The 22,702-nt window shown below is 41.2% G+C and overlaps 1 long non-coding RNA gene across 1 annotated transcript in view; it reads left to right on the top strand.

Moving 5' to 3' along the window:
- The window catches only part of LOC108498128, a 111,302-nt gene extending 100,986 nt beyond the window's left edge, over positions 1–10,316 (top strand). The window contains exon 3 of the long non-coding RNA XR_001875076.1: positions 10,139–10,316. This is a non-coding gene — a long non-coding RNA (uncharacterized LOC108498128). The remainder of the gene's footprint in view (positions 1–10,138) is intronic.
- Positions 10,317–22,702: the final 12,386 nt, after the last annotated feature.

Raw genomic sequence — 22,702 nt, 5'->3', positions numbered from 1 at the left:
GTGGTTAACAGTTGTCTCTAATTTGCAAGCTTTGCCATCTGTGTTTGTCAGGAACTGCCCTCACCACCTCTCTTCTCCCTCCTCTCTTTATCTCCACCTTGTGCCCACAGCTGGGTGTAACCCAGCTCTTCAGTACTGTCCATCCTTGCTCCCCTGCTCTTCAAAAATTCCTGATTGAACCTCAATATAAATTAACAGTGTTGAAACATGCTTGGCTTCAGTTCTGTAGCTGTGTCTTCCTGAATATTTAAAACAGAGTAACTTTGGTTCATACATTGAATGCTAAGAGAAACGTGGTGTAAATGTTGGTAAAGATGTATAAAGTTTAGTTTGCTATGATGCACACTCTAAAAGAAAAACAAAACCCTGATATGAGCATAGGCCTGCCAACATACTTTGGCAAACCCTTTAGAGATAAGCTTTACATTTAATGTGTGTTTTGTTAATAACCAGCTTTGAAGGAAGAGCAAAAGCATAAACGAGGTCTTACAAGGATTTTATTTGGAAAATCTGGGATTCACAGCTACACATGGAATAAATAACATAGGGAGAGAAAGAGGAGGTCTAACTTCAGCCAGTATCCTTTAAGCAAATGAAAGCCATTTGTACCATCTGATGGCAGGTGTCTCTTTCCAGGTGAGAGGAAAAAGACTGTTGTAAATACCTCTCCCTTTTTAGAAGGGAAATTACAACTGTCTCCTCAGGACTTGTTTTTTTTTTAATTCTTATAGCAGCACCCACAGTACAGGGAAGGTAACTGGAAACTCTGTCTGTTCATTCTTCACTCTGCTGAAGTTTTAAATGGTTGAGATTGAAACTTCTTACTGTGTAACTGCAAAAAGACAAGATTGGGAGGCTGTCCCTCTGCATTTAATGACAAATGAGAGTGCCAGGTAACATTAGGGCTAGGGACTGCTTAATAATCACCTTTGTAGATAGCCAATACTTCTTGCCCAAAACCAAGCAAAAGCAGTGTGTTAGGTAGCAGAACTTGATGCCAGGCATGTATGCATACCTAATCTGACTGAAATTCAGGAAACTCTGAAGTGAAGGTTGGTAACATCTTAAGCACTTAGTTTAACTTATAACACTGGAATTAAGGTCACACATGTATCTGTGTTTATCTTCAGGTACCCCAGCATCCTGATGACCTCTGGCAATAAGAAAAGCCCTGCCAACAGGGACAAACTAAATGATCTGAGTAGAAAAATGTCTCAAAGCCACCTCTTGTCTCTTTTTAAGTGCAAGGGAGAAAAATCTGCTAAGATCTCTAGGTACTTGACAGAATGTGAATGCTGAAATGTTAGTATTTAAGCTTCCTCTACTCACCAGCCTGTGTCCTGTATAGATCTGGATTAACATATCCATGGAAACAATTCCACACAACAGCAATACAGGTGGCTTAGAAGTTTTGCTTGAGTTTTTGAATTTGTGAGAAAATTAAAGTTCATGCCAGTAGTGTTTTTTCAGCACTGCTAAGCACCCTTTATCTAAAACTACTCTGAAACAGATTTTCTTTCCTATAAATTTTTGCTTCTAGGGTATGTGCTTTTAAAAGATACATTTTGAATATTTGTATCTTGAAAGAGTATGTTAGAACATATAATTTCTCTAAGTTACACTGTTTATTTACTTTTTCATGCAGATAACTGTGCCTGGAATAGTCCTGATAGTTCCCAGGTTCCAGGTGGTTTCCTTAATTGCAGGTTTCTGCAATATGGAGATGAAACTTCAGTTTTAATTACTTTTCTAGTAGGACATGATGATTTTTAGTTGGCTAATATCAGCCACTTAATCTATCTGACATCAGCATTTTGTCCTTTAAAGAGAAACTGTCTGATATGTCTGTACATAACAGGGAAAATTTTTCTTTTATTTGGTAGCTGGGATTTTTCCAGTTCTTTTCTGTGAGTACCTTGTAACTTGCCCTGTATCTTGGAGGATCTGGCCCTGGAGACTGTGGGAGGTGGCAGCAGAAACCCTGGGATATGTGGACAGGTGGAAGAATTGAGGGAGAACTTTAAGAATGAGCTTTTAAAGGTAAACTGCTCTCAAGGAGAATTTCATTAAAGCATTTATTTTTAACACCGTGCCTGGAAAACCATTTGTTTTGATCTGTGGTGCCTTATTTAGATTAACAGTTACCCTAAAACTGTAATAACTGTTATAAAAATATGTGATTATTCCCATTCTAAGAGTTTGGGAGTAATTGGATTTTTCTGGGCTCCTGTTAGTGAAGTGTTCACCTACAAACACCTGGGACTAGGGGCTCTAAGCTGGGGCTCAGCTGGTGTGGTGGAGACCTGCTTCCCTGTGGCAGTGGAGGCGAGCTGGGGTTTGCAGATGGATTAGCTGTCGCTGTTCCAGTTAATGATTTTCTCTTTCCAACTATTCCCTGCATTTGTAGTGCTGGAAAAAAACAGTGCAGTCATGTTTTAGCAAGGGGGGAGTCTGGGTTTTTGGACACTCACTGTTTCTTCTCACTGTGCAAACACAAAGGTTGGTAACATGGAACTTGACTACCAAGTTTTGGTGCTAGGAAGACTTTCTTGAGGCAGATCATAAATCTCTAAAGGGAGATCATGACCCAATTGCTGATGCAACCTGATTATATCAGTGTGAATGGAACTGCCAAAATACATTAAGGGAAGTTCTTGTGTTCTGTCTTCCAGCCAGGATACAGCTGTTCATGTCACTATCACACTTTTTATTTTCTTGGTGACAATTGATCCAATATACATGTTTGGAAAACACATGTGCTTATTCTTTCAGGGCTGATTTATGACATGATAAGGCAGTGGCAAATTTTTAGCAAAAAACCAGATCCTGTGCAGCATGCTCTATATGGTCAGCATTTCATCCACTGGTCCCTTGATACTGGTGGATTTGTGTTTGTTTAAGAGAATTACTTCTGGCCACCCTCACCTACAGTTGCATTTAATATAAGTGAGGTGTGACACTTCCTTGGCTGATTCTCCTGTTATGCCTGGAGTAGAGAAAGGCAGGAAGGCTCATCGTGGCTCTGCTCTGTGTGTTGTGAAGGCCCAGATTTCACCCAGCCTGTGGATGTGAGTGCTGGCTGTGCTGGGGAAGGTGAGGGGCGTGTTGGGAGCTTGGTGTGGAGTTCATGTGGCTCTTCCATCTTTGCCCAGGGGATAATATTCCCTTGTTGCTCCCTAGGTGCTTGCCTGGGTAGGAAGGGCCTGATCCAGAACTCACTGGAGGCAATGGGGACAGGAGTGCAGGTCTGGGGAGGTTGGGTGGCTTTCAGGGCTTGCCAGGCGAGTGTAGAAAGCATCAGTGGAGATGAGTGATGTGGAAGAGAAAGCAGATCCTTTGCTCTATTACCATCAGTATTACTCTTGTTTTCTATTTATGCTTTTAAAGTTAATTTTTCTGAAGGGGGGTTCGTTTTGATTAACTAGTAAACATTAGAATGTGGATTTTTGATGAAGTCAAAATTTGGCTCTTAGTTTTAGAGTTTGATGATGTATCTGCTATATCACATAAACAGATGCATAACTGTAATGTGCACTAGGTTCACTCCTTAATTTTACAGTTGTTTTTAATAAACAGGCCTGAATAACTTATTTTCTAGATTCATTTTCACTAAGGTTTGGTCTGGATTTTGAATAGAAATTGGAATTAAATTTATGCAGAAAGCTGGTGCTTTAAAATAAATTAACATTAAATGTACTGAATAATAAAGTAAAATGTAATCAAAATATATTTCCCATTTTCCTTTAACTTGTTATCTAATGTTTTATTAAATGCATATGTTAATATATTATTAAACACGGTATTATTGGCACTTGCTGAATTGAAATGATAGTTTTTCATCAAAATATCATTCTGTGGTTTTTATTAATAGATTTCAGAAATGAAAAACTTCTGAATTTTCAGATCTTAGCAGCTCTTTTACTTCAAAAGATTTAAAGATTAAACTGAACTAGATTGGGGGGTGGGGTGTATAAGGAGAATATATTCTTGGAATCTGTGGGAGAGAGAGCTTAAATAATTAGTTTGGGTTTATTATATACCAGACTCTAGCTCAGATGCTTAGACAGTGACTCCCTCGGATAATTTTTTAAACAAACTTTGTCAATAGCATATAGTGCTTGAATATTAACATTTAATTTGTTGATTTACTTTCCTTTGGAAGTCCAGTAACTTTAGGCATTGAATATTTTCATAATACATTGAAATTGCTACTTATAATGAAAAATACATATTTTAGACTGAAGTATTTTAAATAAAACCAGCTTCTCTTATTTGTTGTTGGGGTGTGGGTGAATCTCTTGAATTGGTAATTACCAGCCATTAGATCTCCAATTTCTAGTGAAGGTTTGCTGAGCTCCAGGGCATCAAATTGCCCTGCTCTCCTCAGCTGGGTATTTATGCAGATGTGATTAGGCAGACACCCAAGCCCTCTGCTGTGCAGCAGAGCTGCTGTTTGCTGGTGTCACCGCTTTTTGGGGGGTGCTCTGGGAACAGCCACCACTGGACACATGGCAGAGCATCTCTCAAGGGGCATTGGCAGCCCAGGGGATGAGGAGAATCTAAAATCAGCCACCCAGAGGGATGGCAGACTGGAGTTTGAGACAGGATCTTCTTGGAAGTGCTCCATGGGAGGGCAAGAGGCAGCAGGTGCTTGGGGTAGAACCCCTCCAAGGAGCATCTCCACCTGAACTCTTACTTCAACCCACTTCTCCTTTCAGTGGTTTTGCATTAAGGCTCTGCTGTTCCCCTCTGTGAGTTTGTATCCAGCTGATGATGTCTGGGCCCTGCTACCCTGACACTTCTGTGGATGCAAATTCCCTATCTTTCAGCCTCCCTGTTGTAACTTGTGTATTCTGTCTGCGTGCTGCCAAGCACTACTGGAACTATCAGTAATCCGTAAGGATTTATTAAAAGCTATTCTCTCTGAGGCCTGGAAGAAATTTTCTCATGATTTACCAAGATGAATGTATAATCAGCACTTGTATCACTTACTGAATTCCTGGTGATATGTATTTCCCAATGGATTGGTGGATATTGTTGCAAATCAGCTTCCTTTATGAATGTCTTTGTATTGACTGTCACTTCTAGTTTTGCTGGTTTTGTTTAAGAGCACTGCACATATAATGGCATTTGGCCCAGAGGAAAGATGCCTCAAAGAGTAATGGGAATTTCTTTAATGAGGATCATTATTATTTGTAATGCACTGACCTGGCCATGAATCAGCTTTCTATTGTGTCCTATAAAACCAGAGGCCAAAAGCAGTCTTAGTTTTAAACTAATTCCAACCAAAGCATAGGTTAAATGTTAGCAGAGCTGACTGTCAAAAGAACAAAGCATGTTAATAAAATAACTTTGGGGGGTTAGGAAGGAAAACAATTATTCCCGATTTAATTAAAGAAGCAAAGAAATCAGCTGCTCTGGATTTGAGGCTGATTGTGAGCTGATGTTTCTCTCTTGTACAGAATCCACATTTGACCTTTCGATAGAATACAGTATCTTCATGGAAGAGAAAATGTCTCATTAAAAGTGAAAGTGATAGATCACATCTATTAATCAATGGTATGGAAATTCTTTGGGCCTCAGACTTTGTGTTTCGATGCATCTCTTGGGAATCAATACTGTTTCCAAGTAAATAAAACAAAATCAATAGGAGACATGTATTCCTTTTTGGTTGCAAATCATTAGTTTCCAGTGTTTCTGAACTTTAAACTACAAATGAAATCTTTATAAAGTTGCCTTTAAATAATAAACAATACTCAGGGCACTCAACATGTTAAGTCATCTGAGATACAGAACCTTGCAAGGATCTAATTGTTTAAGAGCTGCTGCTGTGGTCTTGCAATGCACTGTTACTGGAAAAAGGCTGTGTGATGGCTTTGAATAGAGTTAATTTTCTTCACAGTATCTGGAAGGGGGCTGGGGTTTGAATTTGTGCTGGAAGCAGTGTGGGTAATTCAGGGATATTTCCTATATCATTGAGCAGCACTTCAGAGCCAAGGCCTTTTCTGCTCCTCACCCCAACCCACCAGTGAGGAGGCTGGGGGGGCACAAGGAGTTGGGAGGGGACAGAGCTGGGAGAGCTGATCCCAACTGACCCAAGGGATATCCCAGACCATATGGCCTCATGCTCAGCAATAAAGCTGGAGGAGAAGGAGGAAAGGGGGATGTTTGGAGTGGTGGTGTTTGTCTTCCCCAAGTCACTGTTACACATGATGGAGCTCTGCTGTCTTGGGAATGCTGAACACCTGCCTGCCCTTGGAAAGTGGGGAATGAATTCCTTGTTTGCTTTGCTAGTATGAGCATCTCTACTTGATCCTCCTGGGAGGGAGGGACCAGCCATGTGGGGCTGTTACGAGCTGGGGTTAAATCATGACATGCTGCAAGCAGGATTCTGGTTGAAAATACTCCTTCAATGCCTTGGAGGTCTGTGGTAGGAAGAAAACAATCTGAGCTTTATCCCTCGCTCCTTCCTGTGTCTTCTTAATCTTCTACTCCTATTTGGAGTCTTCTCTTAGAGAAAATGCTGATATAGAACACCAGGCTGACGACCTTGTTTCAGGCAGCATTCACTTTTCCCTGACACTCCCTTCTTGTATGAATTCCTCCCCAAAATGCTGCACTGGATCTGCTATCCTAAAAGCCACTAGAGTTGGAAAAGTGTTACTACAGTTCTGCTTTTCCTTCTGCTGTGACTTGGAAGCGATAGTGTGTTGTGGTGGTTTTCTTAGAAAGAAACAAAACCCACCCTGAGCAGCTGGGATGTAAAAAGCCCAAGGATAACAAAAATCTTGCTGCCTTGTGTTACTCCTGAAGGCTTAGATTGGACAACAGTTAAAGCCTTAAGAAAACAAAATAGTAACAGAGGGTGGGGAGAGCAGAGCAGAACACAAACTTCTCTGCAGGGAGCTAAGAAGCCAGTGAGTCATTTTTCCTCAGGGACAGAAGCGAGAGCCATTTGTCACACAAAAATAAGAAAGTGAATTTTAGGACACTGTCTGTGCTGCAGTGCAGCATTACACAGTCACTGTCCTACGTCGTTTCATTGAGTTATTGTGTTGTAAAGTTCACACAATCCCCTCAACTGAGCACCTGACCAATATTACTCAGGTGCTCGGGGAAGAATGGGCCTATTGTGAACTCGTATCCTCATTAGCTGTAACCTGCAGAACATTCATCCTGCTTCCCATCACGAAAAGCCTAATCAGTGTCCTTGGTTTTCTTCTGTTGGATGATTCATACAGAGATGAAAGCATTGTGGTTCCATCTTGGTTAATGTACTTCATAATGTTGTGCCCCCTCCCCCCTTCTGAAGTTAGTTTTGTTTGAAAAAATGTACCAGGGAAAAGAAAATTAAAACTGGGTGACAGAGCTTCTGCTCCAGAAGGTCAAGGGTGCTTAACACACGCTTGAAGATTCAATTTAAGTGAATTTTCTTGGAAATTCTTACTGTTTTTTTATTTGCACACTGTTTTACTCATTGCTGTTTCCAAGATGTGAATCCTTCCTTCTCCTTGGTAGTGCTTCCAGAGAAGTTCAGTAGAAAAAGGAAAAACCCAAGTCTAACTTCTCCCAGCTGTTACTGTGAGGATATGTTGAATGTGCACTTAACACAGAACCAGATTTAATAGAAACAGAGACTTGCAGCAGGAATGAAACTTCAACAGATCTGTTAAAAGCTCTGAAGAGGAGAAGCTGGTGGAAGAAAGAAGTAGAGCCAAAGTAGCTCAGACTGGAGTTGAGTGAATGGAGCAATAAAGCATTTGCAAATGCTCCTGTGAGTAAAACCTGCTGATTTGATTTGCTGCTATTGCCTTCCATTTTAATCACTTCCAAACATCTGGTTCTGCTAGTTCTTATTCACAAGAACAAAACACAGAAGACGAAAGCACCATGGATACTTCCATAGATATCTGAAATATTCCCACTAGAAGTGTTAGCCCTTTTGAAAAGCTTGTTTTTTTCTTTTAATTTGCAGAAAAGACTATCAAAGTTACACATGTTCATTATATGAACTCTTGAAAAGCATAACCTGTTTGTAGAGCATTTGTGAGTTAGAGGAAGGGAAGAATTCTGATACATGGTCTAGATCATGCAAAGAAGGGGAAAAGTGTCTCAGCCGTGACTGTCACAGAGGGATAGGTACGAATAACATGTGGCTACCAGTATATGAACAGAGGGGGCCTAAGGATGTTTCTGCTTTCAGTTTAGTTAAAGGTTAATCCAAAGTCTGCAAGAGTTGACTGGTTAATTGCACAACTTGGGTGTCAAAGTTGCAGGCGCTGAGAAGTGCCAGAGGTGTGTGTTCCACAGCATTAACACACGGCAGCTTTGTCACTTCAGATGGATTCAAAGTGTTCTGATGGTTTAACCAACAGTGATGGGATTTGTGCAAGTTCAAGTTTTTTAACTCTCCACTGTCCCAATTTTATGCCAAGTCAAATACTGTTTACCCTTCCATAGCAGGCAGTGTGTAATAATGTATATTACAGTGATCTAATGGTATGTTTCCCGAACAAGTAAGAGCTCTTTCTGTCCTTGGGACAGTGTACTTTTCTGGTCCTTGGCAGAAATACCAGGCTATCTTATTTTAAATTTGTCCTTTTTCAGATGCACTGTGTGGTCTCTAACACCCACCTGAGTCCCTGTGACACCCAGCTCAGAGGGAGAGGCTTTATTAGGTCAACATCTCTTTCATTTTCTGTTGCTTGTTTTATAACTTGCTGTGTGAGATGTCATCTGCCCACTCTCCCCTGAGGTGTAAAAGCCTTGTGCCCCCACAGCAAGGCAAGAACACAATGGTCCTTAAGGGGACCTGGGGGGAAGGAGTCTGTAAGTCCTTGTCCAGGATGGAATTTAAGGCTCTGATGTGTGGCTTCTCTATTTCACACTTTCATTTTTCTCATGTTTAAGTAGGTAAAGAAAGGTCTAGAGTCCATATCTGCTTTTAAGGCTTGGGTATTTTATTCTTCAGTTTTTCCTTGTGTAACTTTGTAAGTTGGGGCTGTTGCTCTCCCTCCATCTCTCGATGGCATTGCTGTGCATGTGCAGAGAAGGGCTTATAGCAGAAAAAGCCCTCTTCCTTGGAAAACTGATGGCTCTCAAAGAACTGCTTTATACCTATATTGGCCAAATAGTTGCTGGCTGGGGTGGGATTTTTTTTCGAGATCTCATGGGTAAGCACTGAGAGCATAAACAAGGCCTTGGGTGCCACTCTGGGCTCCCTTTGCTTTTCCTCTCAGCTCTGTGCTCAGCTGTCCAGCACCTGTGGAGTGCTGAGGTTTATCACTGCCTTTGAGGCTTTGTTAGGTGTGTGCTATTCCTGGCCAAACCAACACTATGTGACTTTTGCTCCCATAAAATGTTAATACACCAAAAAGGAATCTTCGATTGATTTGATTTGCTTTGATGAGTTGGTAGCAACCTTTTCCAGGGCTGAAACTGTAACCTTTGCTGCCCATCATTTCTCCAGACAAATGCTTTTCCTGCAGTTCTCTCCTGCAGGGAGACAGGCCTCTTCTCCCTGGTTGGACACTCATTTTATCCAAATCTTGCTTCAAGTTTCACTGTATTCCTCAGTCCCATACCTGAACACCCTGTTCCTCAACTTCTGTGGAAAACAGAAGTTGTAACTGTAGATATCAAACTGTATATTCTAAACTCAGGTTGCACCTGCAGCTTCCAGCTGCTGTTCTTCACTTGTTTCTGCCCACTTTCATGGTCTGTCTTAAGTCTTCCTCAAAATATCAAGGGAGATGTTATATATGTGGGAAACATTAAGCTGCACTTCCTGAAACTAGGGTAAACAAGCCTAGATCCTGTAAAGATTTTTTTGTATGTGCTTAGCTCTGTCTAGTGGGTGTATTTCTGGCTGCAGGGAGCAGGGTTGAGTGCATTATGTGTCTGTGGGCAGGACATCCCAGCAACCTCTGTGACACACCATTCAGGAGCTCCATTTATGAGTGTTTACATGCATGAGTAAAAAGACTTGCAAAAATCCAGTGGAGAAAAGTCTTATTCTCTCCTTTCCCCTCAGACTGACAGTGTAATGAGTCAAAGCAATGGTTTTGTATTTGTTTCTTCTTACAGGTTCTTTGCGAAGGCGGTGTTCTTATTGTCCAATTGTTTGCTCTTTCTATAGCTCCATGTTCCTGTGTGCAAATGGAGACAAGAGGCCACCTTCAACCCCCAGTCTGTACCTGCTGGAATTTGATTTTGGAATAACTCTGGAAGCTTGAAGACTGTACTTTGTAAGTTAATCTGTTCTGAAAGTCCAATCTAATCTACCAAATGGGGATTGAAGGAACTTGTTATAGAAAGCTGAAGTCCAAATGAGGTCACTGTAAACTTCACTGTGGACTTCAAACAAAGGGAAATTACTGAAAAACACTTATTTAGTGTGTCTTCTTCGAGACCAAAGTTACCAATTAACTAGGAGGTATTGCAAGCTAGGAGTTGTTTTGGCTGTCAGTAACTGTCATAAAAGATACATTAGTTCTCTTACAGGCACTCTACCACGGGAATTTTATGCCTTCCATAAATTTAAACATGAATTATTGTGAGACAATTGCACAAAGACTCCTACTAAATAACGTTTGTTACAGATAAGACACTGATTTCTTTCATGACCTGGTGAAGCTAATGGCAAGTAAATGGTAGGTCATCTTGTTGGTAGTAATGCAAACATATCTCAAAGGGGTTGGCAGCCAGAGAGGGAGCATCATTACCTTTGATATAATGTCCAACTCTGTGTTGCCACTTCACTTGCTATCTTAATCATAAATTGATCCCAACTTGAAATTGGTTTACTTGAAAAATATTTTAGGATATGCTGGCGTTACTCTCTTTAATCATGTTTTCTTGATCAGGTGAATTTTAGTAGCTGCTGTCATTGATTTCTGAAGCTGGAAATTGAATATTTCTATGTGTGAGTGCAAATTTCAGCTGATGGCACTGTCCTAACCTTCACCTTTATTCTTGCTTTCATGAAAACTGATAAAAGCTTTGGTCAGAAGCTGCTAGAAGCAAGTTAGTCAAATAAAAGGTTAAAAAACCCACAAAAACTTTTACATTTGTTTGGGTCACTCTTGTATCCTTAGAGATTTAAAAAACATCCTTTTCCTTACTACTTTTTACTACCATAAAAAGAAATGGAAAATATACGGATTTTTATATCCCACAGACTTTTATTATGTGATGGAATGCTAGTGTCCTGGAAATCAGCAGAACTTTTTCCATTATTTGTATTTTTCTGTTAAATGTGTTGAACAAACAGGTTATTCTAAATGCTTTTGTTTGTCAAAGAAAGGAATGATGAGACAGACAAGTCTTAGCAAGAACAATTTTGCATCTTGATTGAGCAGAAGTGACCCATCTAGACCTGCTGACCCTTCACCCTGGGTGAAGCAGTAGAGATCTCTTGACAAGAAAGCCTCAAGTTCACCTCGTGTCATCCAGGGCTGGATGTGAGACTCTCAGATGCCTCTTTTGGTCTAAAGTGATGGGGAAGATAGAAAATTTTCAAGAATGCAAGAAAGCAGAAGAATGGTTCTGTAGGTGTGGTTAGAGGTATAAAGGCTCTTCCTGGAGTGAACTTGGCCTTGAGTAGGACAGCCAGTTCTACCAGCACTGGTGAATATTTGGTGTTATTCAGTGGTCATGGGATGTGCTCTGCAAGCACATGGTAAAGTTGAAGTTCTCATGGTTCTGCTATTATTGCTTATGCTGGATAGAGCTAGACAGCATCCTCCCAAATGTGATTTTGTTGCTGTGAGAGAGGAGGTAGGCACTTATGCTGTAGATCATGTAGGATTATTGATTTCAAATACAATGTACACAGACTTTGATAAACTCCAGAGTTTAGGAGGATTTCCTTTGCCTGAGATCTCTTGTCAGGTTTAATCAGTCTTGAAACAATTTTAAAGAGTATTTTGTAGGCTATTCTTGAATCCAGGAAGTGGAAAAGAATTAAAAAAAATATTCCTCAAACAAACCCTAAATCCCTATTGCTTTTACAGTCTGGTTTTTTTTTTCGTTTATTGACAATAAACGTATAGAAGCCAGTCTTAAACTAAAGCTGCACCATCTCCCATGTGTTGTGGCTTCTTTCCTAGGTGGACATGTACCTACAAGCAGAGGTGCCTTAGGTGTCACCAGAGCAGTGATGACACTGGTGGTGTAGACCCTGCTCTCAACTTTGCCTCTGCAGCAGCTCTGCCCTGCACAGCATCTTCATGCCAGGGATGCTTCCCAAGTGTTATGGAGGTGACACCTAACCCAGGGGATGTGGGTAGTTGATTTTGGCAAGGAAAAGGAGAGGTGCCTGCCCTTTAGCAGGCAGCCCTTCTCTTGAGCTCTTCATGGAGATAGTGGGAGATGAGGAATAATGGGAATTCCTTTTATAGCTGAACAGATGTGTTAGTTGTCATAATAGCTTCAGTTTTGATTTCCTCCACTGTCATATGTTTTGAGTAAATGTGTCCTGAGTAACATGTTGAAACTTCTCCTGAGTCTGCAGTTACACAAACAGGAGTGAACAAGTCTTTTCTCTTAAAGCTTAATTTTTCTTTTATTTTGAAAATTTTGATTTTGAAATGAAAGAGCAGAAAAGGATGGGAAAAGGAATTGAGATAAAGGGACTTGATCAAGACCATCTGGGAGATCCACAGTGGTGTCAAGGCTTCTGCCATTTGAATCCCAGACCCAGTACCATGTTTGCTGTTGAAAGTAGCTGCAGAAAGTGCCAATTTTGTTATCAAGGTTTCTTCTACATGTAATTTGTTACTTCTCCTCTCCTGGCCTTTTGCAAGGTCTTTAGGAAGCAGTTAGGGCAAACATTTGAAAATCCTTAGTTTTCCTCCTTGGTTTACTCAGATTTTTACTGTTTGTTTTTTTTTTCTTACTTCTGTGGGGCAAGGCTCCTATCAAAACATTTAGAGATTTCCCTGACTGACAGTCTTCGTACCTTCTGTGACTGAATTATGTTACATTAGGTGTTCCACACAGACAGTGCACTGATCGATAGTATAAAAATCAGACACTGCTGCAGTTCCCACTGAAGGAAGATTAACTGCCTCTATAGACTTCAAAGAGCAGGAGGAGATGAATGGAGACAGGCAAACAGGCCAGTTTTCCCAAAAATGCATAGAATATACAAAGGGCATCTCTTATGCAAAATTCCCTGCTGTATGTCTGAGAGAAAGGTTAGAAGTAGAAGGTGTGTTGTGAGTGCACAAGTCTGTTTTCCATGGACACTGATTTGGCCTCTTGCTGTGAGTGGGTGTTTATGCTGATCCCAGAGGGTGGTTCATGACAAAAGGATGGATGCTTTTGGTGCTATTGCTCAATTTCTGAGTGCCTTTGACAAGTAGGGAGATTAATGAGTCGAATGCAACAAGAATGTATCAGGTGGGTTTTGTTCTTTGGACAGAGTCTGAATTTAAAATGGGAATGCTCTGGTGTAGGTTTGTTAAGACACTTGCAGGATGCAAAGATGGGGGAATCAATGAGTCCACAAAATTAAAATTGGATGAGAGGGAGCTCTCAGGTTCCCCTCAGACACCAGTGCCACGAGCACTTCACAGCACTGGGAAGTATCTACCCAGAGATTAGAGCTCCATACCCATTCCTGCTGACTCCTACCATTCTGTGAGCCTGATAAATGGAAAATGGGAACTCTTTCACACCCTTCAGAAGTCTGGAGTTTTCATGTTTTCTTGCCTGGGGGTTTGGCTGCTCAAGGTAAGTTTTGACCCTCTGACTGCCTGGAAAAGTTGTGGGGAAAAAATCCGTCAGAAATCTCATCTGGAACTTTTTTGTTCAGGAGGTGTCTGGCAGCTCAAACACCTTGCCTGTGGCTCTTGCCTGAGCTGTTCTATGGGTGTGCCTGTGCCCTGCCAGGTACCTCACTGGTCTGGGCCTCATCTTGCTGACTTGACTTCTTGGCTTGACCTGCTGGCCTGCCTCTGGTAATCACTGTGGATGCCACCACAGCCCTGCTCTGCTGCTCTTGCTTGGCACTGTGGGACTGTGCCCTTGTTGATGGTCCAAGTCCTGGCAGGTGGCACTGTGTGAATTCAGTGTGTGAATGATCTGTGTCCTCTGTGGACTTGTGAGAGTTACTGTTGGGTCCTGCATAGCCTGACTGAGAGAAGGAAGCAAAACGTGAGCTTTGTGTCCAGCCTGTGAGGCCCTGGTACACCTGGGGGTGCCAGCTGTGATTTGCTGCCTTGGAGCATGTGGGCTTTCCTAGGAATTGCCTGCAGCAAAGGTTGGGAGTCCTGCCCATCCTATCCCATAGCTTGGGTGTGAAGAGTGGAAAGGGGGTGGAGGAGCAGTGAGCATGTCTTAATGCAACTTATTAACTTGGTCTGTGGAGCACTTGCCTGAGAAATTCCTTGGCTTTGTGTGAGGATGTCCTTTTTAAGAAGTGACCTTAATGATGATAATGGTGCCATTTTCCAAAATCTGTTATTTTTCACTGCAAACCCCGAGAGCATAAACACTGAAGGTTTTGTTTGATCTTGCTAACAACCCACAGATTTGTTCTGTCTGCCCTTGGACTTCTTATTCTTCACTTTATTGAAAATCCTACAGTTAATTACAATCAAACAGCTGCTTTTTTCCAGAAACATGCACATCAGAGACACGAGCACTTAAAATTATTAAATGTAGCGTGATGTATTATTTAGTGTGCATGTGAACTTTTACTCTCTGTCTGATACCTGTAACTGAGCAAACATGTATTGTGTGTTCTGCACCTTTCAAGAAGGAGTGGGAAACTCCCTTATCCGTGTGTTTTGGAAAAAACTTCACAGAATGGTTGGGGTGGGAATTCCTTTCTTTGCTGGTTTTCTCTGATGTCATCAGCACCAAGCTGGATTTTGCAGTTACCTCGCACGGTCTCTGTGTCTGCTGAGTGAATTCACGCTGTTGACAATGGTTGTCACTTTGGTCCACGTGACTGAACATGTGCCCGCTTGTGCCAACAATGGTACAGGAAAGAACATGCTGGTATTTCTCCTCTGCAGAAACACAACCCAGCACTTCTGGTGACTGGATAGAGGGTCAGATCAATGCAGGACAAATTCCTGTTAATGAGATTTTGATTCTTTGACATTTCCAATCAGTGTGTACTTGAAATATGTGGAGGGAGTCTGATCTTACTGATCCAGTTCTCAATTGTTTCTCAAGTAGGCAATCAGAAATACATCTCATGTGAGTTAGTTTTTTTTTTTTTTAATTGAGGTCATAAACTTGTGTTGCTCCGTGTTAATTAGCTCCTTAATATGCCATAGTCTGTACTTCAGTAAAAGCTTGCTTTTGTTTGTGTTATTACCTTTCTAGAAAGAACAGCTAGACAACCTCAACGTCTCTTAATTAGTAACTTTTCCTAATTTACTTCCTTGGCAATGAAAAATGAACTATTCTTGCATGTATATGTAATGCAACCAGAATTCTTATTAAACATCAAAGGTGCACAACTAGGGAACATGTCCAACAGTTGGTATTCATCATGTTTTGCCAACATCTTGTTTCTGGGGGATTGCACTTTCCTGTTATTCTCCTGACCTCACCTAAGCAGCAACTTAGAGGTGAAGTCTCTCATTTCCTGGGTGAATGAGGTAGCTATTCCAACCTTAAAATATTCCTTTTTGTCCTGTCTGAGCTGTCAGGAACAGGAACTTAGAGTAATAGTGGTCTGTGTATGCCCAGTTAAATGATGTCCTATGATGATGAGCCAAAATGCTGAGGCAGAACGTGTACCTACAGATCAGTGGCAGGGTAGAAATATTTGCTGTTATCTGTCTGTCTTCTGTACTTGTGGACACATTTTGAGACAGCTAATTTCTTACAAAAACTATTTATGGGTGCCTGTTCTCAGGAAAGCACCTTCTTTGGATCCAGGTTGTGTGAAGTCATTCAGACTTACAAGACTGTGTAGTATTAGCACCTGCCTACAGGCTTAATTCTGAGCTTGAGTTTCAGTCCTGGGAACTGAGTCTAAAGGGTTAACACTGGAATTCCTGACTTGCAGTGCCTGTGTTCTGCCTTAGATCTCATCCTGGCAATCTCCAGCTGTGGGAACTAGGATTGCTGCTGCATCCTCCCTGTTAGACAGGTCATTTTGAGCCATCTATTATAGCTACTGCAGTCCTTTTGACAAGGCTTTGTCATATCTGCCCGACAGGGAAAGGCCTTAGCTTGAAAGTTTTATTTTAGAATAAAGTGTAGCTCAAGGCCTGCAATGATAACTTTCAGTTCTTTAGAAAGAATTTTACTGGAGGCCAGTGCTTTTAGAAAAGACAAACCAGCATTTGGAAGTTTGGCCAGGCAGAGCTCTTGCAACAAAAAGTCACCCAGACATGTAAGGGGAGAGTTGTTTGAGATGCTCCCTCTGTGGTCTGACACTGAATTTTCCTGGCACCAAGGGCCCTCTGCATAAAAGAGAAAAAGACCCCAGTTCTAGAACTCAGCTGACCCTCCAGCTGAACACAGCTGGGTCAGGCAACCATAAAGTAACTGTCAGAATAGTCACACAAATTGTGGTGAACCAAAGCTTCTCTTTCTGGAGAAGAAAAATAAAATCTAAATCTACTGAAATGGAAACAAAATAAAATAAAATGTCTCTAATCTAAGGTAATCGTGTGCATTTGCCTTATACACCGTGCTTTACAGGGTCTTAAATGTACTGCCAATTTCTGTCGCTTTGGTTTTTTGACAGTCTTGGAGAACTGATCTGTTGAACTTGACTTTGAGAATAATGTAATGCTGGGAGCATAGCTCTGCTCCCAAACAGAACCACGTTTTTTATTTAGATGGAAATATTCAAGAAAATCCTTTTGTGCTGGAATTTTTATCCTTTAGGATAAGTAAGTGTCCATTACAATTAATAGCAAGTAAGTGTCCATTACAATTAATAGCTAACCAAAAAGGAAGAATACTTTTCAAGATCTTGATGGAGGAAATGAATCTCAGAGAATGCTGTGAATTGCTCTGGTAGTATCTTTCAGCAATGGAATACTGAACTGCAATTGTAGTCACTTATCAGCTTTTCTCTACTGTGCTTTGATCCTCATAGCAATTTTTTCTCTTTGCTAGTGTGCATACCCCCAAAAAAGAAATGTAACAAGATGCCTAAATTGCTGACTGTCTCGTGCTTGCTATTGATTGGGCTCACTGATGCTGTGTTATCTAAGACTAAATTGGTGTCAATTTTTTCCCTCTGAAGCCTGAAGATTTTGTGTTCTATTTAATTGTTAGAGAAAGGTCAGCACAGAGTGTACCCTCTGGCTTTTAATCTTAGATGGAAATGTCCTAAATGAATAGAAAACTGCATGTCAGCAAAATGAACTCTTGCTGAAAGCAACGTGTAGGCTTCTCATGTTTTGCGTTTGTGATGACATAAGCTTTGACCTTGGCCTGTATCTTTTTGAAAGAAGAGTAACATTTGTTCCCTTCAGCCTAATAGCAGCACTGATGGCAGGAAATGTGTGCTTGCAACAGCTCCTGTCCTACTGCAATTTGTAGCACTGGATGGAGGAAGACTTTTTATTCTTATTGAGACTTATTCTTTATAATTTCTCATTGTAAGGGTCCTGGCTTCTCTCTTTATACAGTCAAAATACAGGTGGAAGAGACAGGAAGGGTTAGGACTTAACATGGTAAATTAATTTCTTTGGCTGTTCCTGTGGCCACTCTGGCAGATGGGAGAGCTGAATTTGTGGGTAGAGCCATTCCTACAGCACAAGGATTTTCTGAGCTTATCCCTTCTCTTTTTTTCCAACTTCAGCAGGCAGGGAATAGTACTGCTCTGTTACATCTCTTTGTCCCACAAAGGGGGAGGAATCCTCATTATTTCTCCCTGAATGTTCACTGAGGGCTGAAAAATGGGAGGAAACACAGATAAAAACTATAATTCATAAGCCACTGGCAGGATGGAGATTCCAGCATAGACTGTGATGGGCCTTCCTACAAGGGTCTCCGTCCCAGAGAGATCCATGTCTCTGTGCCAGGCAGGGAGTAATCCTGTGCTGGTGCAGTGTAAGAGAAGATTAATTTCAGAATCTGCTTGCTGTGGTTGAATGTATAGAAACAGAAGTTTATTCTCCCTCTACCTGAGCTCACCAAAAAGTATGGGAAAAAAAATCCCTCAACAACTCAAGCTCATTTCCCTCAGGGCTTTGGCTCATATTTTTGTTTGGCAGAGATTTGTGGTAGAAGCATAGCTGCCCATCTGTTAGAGGGGCAAAAGAGGTGAAATACATCAGGATCTTTTATTTCCTTCACACCCCATACACACCCCTCCTCTCCTAAGTTCTGCACATCCTGAGAAGAAACAAATTCAGTTTTCTTCTTGAAGCCCAATGAAGGCAAGAAGGAAGTGGAACAAATGAAAATCTTCTTAGCATATTAAAGAATAGTTGGAGGGTGAAACAGGCCTGGGGGTATCACTGTGACTTTGAATGAAGTTGGGAAGTTTTGGTGGTCTCTTTTTGCAGAGGTCTGTGTAAACGGTTTCCAGTTGGGTGAATTTAGAGATTTCCCTGATCTGATCAGAAATTTCACTTCAATTTTCCCCAGTGGCTCAGGGACACTCTCAGGCAGTTGCATTTGGGATGTTTTTTACATCTCCAGTTTGACCATCTGCCTTTGAGGATAAAATGTGTGCAGCAGTTGGGATGTTACAGGGGAGCACCCAGAACACGCTGGGCAAAGTGCTGGGAGCTCTCTCTGTCTCGTTTCTTTGTTTTGGCCTCACAACAGGAGAACGTAGAGAAAGGATTAGAAAAAGAACTGGGTTCCAGTTTTCATCCAAAGCTTCCTAATACAGTCCCAAGCTTTCTGCTGTCTAATGAAATGTAAAAACTGCTGCAAGTCCATCTGCCAAGCTGCACGAGTGCTTTGCTGGGTATGTAGCATATCCTCTTGGTTGCTTAAAAAGAGAGAGTGCAAACAGAATGTTTAGTTATTAATCAAGTGCCTTGATGGTTAGTAGGCAGCAAAAACTGATTTATCTTTGGAAAAATAGTTTTGGAGAGTGCAAACGGGGAAAGTCAGCTGAGTTTACTTGTTTGTTTGTTTGTTTTTAAATGGGCCATGATTTGAGTCAAAGCTGAGTCCAGCAAGTTGAATTTCTGACTGAAGTTCACCTTACTTTCTCCGAGCCACCTTCCTCATCCCCTCACTACTCTGATATTCTTTTTCACCTTCAAGCTCCCCCACCCCCTCACCCATGTTGAGGGAGGAGGTTTGGGCACGGGGGGGCCAGAGGGGTGCTAAGGGCTGACAGGTCACAAGAGTTGGTGGGGAGGGTCACAGCCCCCCTTCCTCATGCCTGGCAGTTGGGGTCATTTGGGTGGTACAGCATGGAGCCAGGAACACTGGAGTTCTGGCTAGAAACCAGGTTTGGGGTAGCCTTGCTTCATCCCCTTTGTTTGCAGGAGATGCTGGTCCTGCTCTTTTCAGGCTTTGGAAGCTGCAGAGGCCAGAGCTTTCCTGAGAAAATAGCATGTACTGAAGGGGGGTCAGTGAAAAGAAGCAGACTGTGTTTGTGTAATAAATCCTGATCCTTCTTCCTTTCACTTTCCTGGCATGGTTGTTTCCAGAGGGACCCATAACCATGAGAGGTACCTGTGTGTGCCGCAGCATCGCTGCAGCACTCGGAGGCTGTGGAAAGATGAAGGGTGGCAGTGAGGTCTTACTGCAGAGCTGTGCTTAAGCAGTTATTCATTTGCAGGGATGGAGGTTTCCTGGAAAAATCTAAAGAAATAATGTTCCAATTCCTTAAGAAATATGAAATGTCCTTAATTGTTTAGGGAGCAGAGATTTTTTTTTTTTTCTCCCAGAGCTGGACCTCATTCATGCATAGAAGGAGTTTCCTTTGGTTTATACAGAGCTAATCTTGGAGGATGCTTTTCTCTAGCGATTGCTAACGTTTTGTTCATGTTTTGTTGTACTATGTTACAGCAAATGAAGTTATTTTCTACTGGGCAAAGAATTAAAAAGCAGCATTTTTCAAATAACCCAGTTCAGCGGAATAAGGGAAAACTTGCAGAACTCTTACCATTAGCAGGAACCTCTGGCTGAAGCTGCACACTGGGAGATTTGCTGCTTCTTCACTCTTTCTTGTTGCAATTTCTTCTGTGCCAGGCCTAGCTGCTTCCAGAAGCAGTAATGTGCTCCTTCTCTTCCTGCATCATTGCAATGGGATAGCCATGCCCATTTTCCTGGAAGATGAGGCAAAGCTTGAACTCTCCAGGTCTGCTCCTTCTCACCTACCCCGTGTCCCATCTGACCTCCCTGACAGGCCTCAGTCAGAGCTCACTGTGCTGGATTTTTGTCTCACTCACTCAGCACACCTGACACCAGATGCTCGAATTTATTGCTCCACTCTGTTAAGGTTTGACATGAGGAATGGCCCTTCTCTTCCCTCTTATTCTCTCTGAGACCATGTTTACGAGAGCTGGATTTATTTTTCCTTTCCTGTAGCTCTTTAAATGCTGAGGGCTCCATGTAGAATTATTAGTGTTCTCTTGTCCTGCAGGCTGTAGGAAGGGAGATTTTTTAGCAGAAGATCAGACTTTCAGAGGGTCTACTGTGATGTGTTATGTGAAACACTTTGATTTCTTTCCTTGCAGAGCACTTTATGGGTCATATTGCCCTGAACCATTCTCCTTATACCCACCTGCTGTCTTGAGCTCACTTCCTTACACTGAAAAAGTATCTGGGAAAGAATTGACTCAGAAAATAGTTCACAGTGATGCAATCCTGTAAGACTTTTAAAAAGTAGGCAAAAGATGTATTTGAAGTAACATAGCAGTTTGTTTTGGACACCTCAGCTTGCACCTGTGCTGTTTGCTCACTGGCACGGGTAAATCTGTCCTTGCTGTGCTTGTTAACTCTGTGCTTGTCTGAGCTCTCTGAGAAACCCCGGACACAGATGTTAGGATGTACAGTAGTGATTTATGATGTAGAATGAAGTGCTGGAGAGCAGTAAGGGTTGTTTATAACTTGGCTCTCTAAGCACTGCTGGCCCGTTCTCGTATTTCTGCAGTGTAATTCCCAGTACCTCATCTGCATGTTCAGCACTCAATACTCAAGCTTACTGTGCAGTTTTTGTTGAGACCTCATGGCCTGCTAAAAGAAGTGTTGGACCAGTGTTCTGCCCGAACATCTGCTTAGGAAGTCACTGAGGAGAACTTATAAATCATCTTTCTGCTCTGTATTGTAAAATCCAGTATTACTCTAAGCATCTTGCTTTAATACAATATGTCTCAGATTTTCAGAACAAAACCCACGTGTAACTCCATTCCTTTCAGTGGATCCCTGTAATACCAGACTCCTGGTGTTTCCCTATATGCACTAATTTTGCCTCAAAAGCCAATAACTATATTTGAGTCACACTTGATAATCTAAAGAAAAAATACTTTTCTGCTGTGTTGTATTTCCTTTCATTAGATACTTCAAAGAGGATGTAATGTTGGTACTGTCCCCAGATACTTCATGAAAATAAATACTAATACCTAATTATTGCCTTACAAACAATTTATCTAGCAGTGATACAAAATTAAATAGTCTGTTTTGGGTTTTTTTAAAGCACGTTTATAATTGTCATCATAACTTTGTGATACTGAAAAAAGAAGTAGAATCCTCATTAAAAACCACATTTTTACCTATGAAATAGTCAAAACTTTAGTTGAGTTTCTAGAAGATGAAACATAGTCAATGAAATCTTAGTACCAACTATTCCAAGTACCCTGCTGGGGATCCTCCTTCCTGTGCTGCTGCTGACTGAAGCTAAAATGCTGTACTATTTGATTTAAGAATGATTTACAATGATGTATTCTGGTTGATACATTTATATCCTGTAGTGCATTTTCCCATTAAATTCAGAACATGCATTTTACCGAGTGTAGGACTCATTAAAACCAAGGAATTGTCAGTAAAAAAAAACAGTGCTTCTCACACAAAATACTAAAATAGGCTTTTGATGTGTATAAATTCATATAAGGGCTTGCTACCAACTGAGTCTTATCAATGCAAATTATGAACAATTTCTTACTAGTGTCAGGCACAGTACCATCTAGACATGTTTGGACATCAGAAGTGTTCATATTTTGTATTTTATTGTAAATCTGTTCCTTGACAACCTGGTAAAATACAAAATAACAGAGACATAAAGTGTAGTTAATGTTCATTGGCAACATATTTTTACATATTTTGTTGTCACAACTGAATTAACTTATGTGAAAAACAAAAAATCCTTCAAGTGAGTTTAAATTATTACTTGTCATAGAGTATACATATTAAATAGTCTAGTGGCACTTTCAGTAAAATCTCTACTATCCTTTTACCTTGTGGATTGACTGCAATGATAGTTAACTAAGAAAAGAAAAAAGCCATAATATTGTCTGCTTGAAAGCCAGGCAAATAAAAAAAGTAAAAGACACTGAATTCACCAGTTGGTTGTTTTAGGTAATAAATCTGAGTCAGGCAGGTAGGCAGCTGTGTTTCAGATTTCAGATGGGGCTGGGCATGATTAGCATAGACTGCTGGGGAAACAGGCAGTGAGGATGAAACAACAGGCTCAGATCACGTTCAGGCTCTTCCTCAGGGCCCTGTTTGTTACTTCAAACAACAAAAACACCCTTGCAAGGCAAGACAAAATGAATTGTCTTCCCTCAGCCAATACAGTTGCTGGCTG

Source organism: Lepidothrix coronata, unplaced genomic scaffold, assembly GCF_001604755.1.
Source record: "Lepidothrix coronata isolate B3197 unplaced genomic scaffold, Lepidothrix_coronata-1.0 Scaffold2, whole genome shotgun sequence".
In the NCBI taxonomy this organism is placed as follows: Eukaryota; Metazoa; Chordata; class Aves; order Passeriformes; family Pipridae; genus Lepidothrix; species Lepidothrix coronata.
The sequence above is the reverse complement of the archived record's forward strand: the minus strand, read 5'-3'. Positions and strand labels throughout refer to the sequence as shown.